This window comes from Triticum urartu, chromosome 5A, assembly GCF_056163025.1.
Source record: "Triticum urartu cultivar PI428250 chromosome 5A, HENAU_Tu73, whole genome shotgun sequence".
In the NCBI taxonomy this organism is placed as follows: Eukaryota; Viridiplantae; Streptophyta; class Magnoliopsida; order Poales; family Poaceae; genus Triticum; species Triticum urartu.
This window is the reverse complement of record NC_141877.1, coordinates 468,516,314-468,519,067: the sequence shown is the minus strand read 5'-3', so window position 1 is coordinate 468,519,067 and position 2,754 is coordinate 468,516,314. Positions and strand designations below refer to the sequence as shown.

The 2,754-nt window shown below is 41.5% G+C and overlaps 1 long non-coding RNA gene across 1 annotated transcript; it reads left to right on the top strand.

The window, feature by feature from the left end:
- The first annotated feature begins 440 nt into the window (after window positions 1-440).
- LOC125556291 (uncharacterized) lies at window positions 441-1,409 on the top strand. The gene is made up of 4 exons (XR_007305051.2): window positions 441-527; window positions 646-750; window positions 944-1,040; window positions 1,130-1,409. It is a non-coding gene; the product is annotated as an uncharacterized LOC125556291 (long non-coding RNA).
- Window positions 1,410-2,754: the final 1,345 nt, after the last annotated feature.

The window sequence follows — 2,754 nt, the reverse complement described above, 5'->3', positions numbered from 1 at the left end:
ACATTGATTAAGTTCGACGAGATTGATGGGAAAAGTTCCGACGGGCTGGTATAACAAATCTGCTATTGTCATATTCTGACGACTTTTGTTCAAGGGCGCACATTGCAGGCAATAACACCATTTGAATCGAAGGTCATTATTTCAAATAAATACTACGTCTACATCGTATCGCAACTGCAACCGTACCAGCCGGACGTATGTCTTCTTGATACGCGGGAGATCCAGCGAAAACGCGCTGGGTCAAGGCCTAATGGCATTGGCTCTGTACAGTAGGAAACTAGGAATACATGTACACGTATGCGATGTATAATTCTAAGAAAAATAAAACATGATGGATGCAACCAGGTGAAATTTCCAGGATTTCCCCCTCTGTCCGTGCGTACTACCTGTATAGATGTATATATACCCCATCGATGGGCTGGCCCCAAACCATCCAAGCATTGAGCAACAAACTCTTCCAAAGCTAGCAAGCTGAATAGAACACAAGCAGACACGAAGGCCTCCAGGACTGAGCATGGAGGCGAAGGGTGAGCCAGCCTTCTCCAGATATCCAATTCGTCCATTGCATGCACATGCACGGTCGGAGTAAGTAAATCATCAACTCTGATGTTCTAATGTATTCTCCATACATACATATATATGCAGCACAAAGTGGATTTGTGCCTCCAATGCGAGGGTCTTCCGACCAGCCGAATGATCGACCATATGCTCCGGCGGAAGCTAGCCAAAAGGCGCCGTCGCCTAGCAGAGGTTAGTGAGTGTCGCTCATCCGATCGTTCAACACCTGAGCATACGTGATACGTGCATGCATGCATAGCTCTCCCTTTATCAGATCCGAACCTTTCTGGTACTACCTTTCTATAGATTCGACGGTTGTGGTCTCTGATGCTTTCTTGGACTTTCTTGACGCCTTTTGCATGCATTCGTGCGCTCCGTAAAGCAGCTAAAGCATCGTCGACAGGAACAACCCCTGAGCCCAGCAACGGCAACAACTCATCGAGAACGCCATACAAAGCAGAGTAAAACGACCTCACAAAAAGGTAAGTCAAGCGCATGTTTTGCATGATATGACGCGAAAATACTGACGTGCATCCATTGTAATTAAGAATTTCGTTATTTGACTTTTCAGGCAAGGGCATATCTAGGGGGTGAATGGTCTGCGTGCGGAAGAAGAATCATGTGAATAAATATCAGTTTGTCCTAGTTATCTATCAAGTACGATATTTTGTGGTCCAAGAAACCTCTATACCTACATATGGGTAATGGATTGTATAGCTTGTGAAAGTGGTCGTGTAGACAAGTAGTATTTCATTTGTTCATGCATGTTCTTCATTTATATCTATACCTTAGTTATGTTGGTGAATTTGTACGGTGGGTCATATATATTTATATATAATGTAATTGTATCGGTCTCGGTTTGTATATGTTTTCGCCCGATTTTTCGTTAATTAACTGGGCAATTCTTATTCGCCAAAAAAAACCCGGGCAATTCTCTTCTGTTTAATTAATCGATGAGGCAATTTTTTGCCTCCGTTTTAAATAAACAATACTGGAATTGTATATTGAATTTTTTTGCATCAAGTATATTGAATTCGTTGTACTAATAGATGCTTCATGGGGCATTATTATGTACTGCTATTCATGACATGCATGTTTACGACCTTCAGCTCACGAACCTATCATTGGATTCTTCTTTGTACTTGGCATACTCCGGTCTTCAAATCATCTAAACTGATGACCAAACAAACTAGAGTACCCGCAAAAAATAAATTAGAGTACGGCAAGGTAGCACGTACTACCAGCTAACCAGCTCTACACCTCATCGACGAGTTCAGGAAAATCAAGGAAAGGACGATACGCCGTTGCGTTGGTCCCCATGCGTAAGAGAGACAACGCTCAAGAAGGATCGAACAAAGATACTTTCCTACTCCTGGAAATTTCGGTCCTGGAAATTTTGGTGTGGTAGTTACAGATGAGATGACATCGTCGACATCTATCTGTGGCCACGAAGGTTGATTATCTCCTAGTAGCTACAACGTTTGAACATTCTAGATAGCTCCTCGACATCCAGCGGTCGACCGATCATCTCCGCCCGGCTGCCACTCTAGTACCTATCCACCTTCGGAATTATGTGTCTTGCAACTATATTCAAAATACATAAACATATTAATATTTGAAATACCATATTATGGAATTATAGATGTATTTGTACATCTTATTATTTTTACATGTTTAGCATGAAATAGTTACTTGCTAAATTGTAGGAGCCCGATATCTCCCGACCGTTCGGTCTGGGCAGGTGCCAGACCAAACGAGACGTTTGGTACGATACCTCACCCCTGACGAACGATTTGGTATGATACCTCACCCCTGACGAACGATTTCGTTCGGGAGGAGAAGCCCCCCAGTGCGTACCCCTCCCCTACTCCTAACACCCCAAAAAGGTGAATCAGAAAACCCAGTAACAAAAAATAGAAGAAAAAAGGCAAGATTTTGTTTTTTTTGCTGTGACAAAAATAGGCTAGTGTTTTGCTTTGTTAAGTAAAAAACATGCCATCAACTTTTAAACACGGAAAATTGCCATGGGTGAACAAGATTATATTTTAACAATAACCAAAAAAGTCATGGTAATTTACATCATACAAACCGAATAATTTGCAATGGCAAATTCATAGTAAAAAATGTCATGGTATTTTTACTTAAACTTACATATAATGTATGCGAAAATTGCCATGTGTGATAAAACACAAAAGG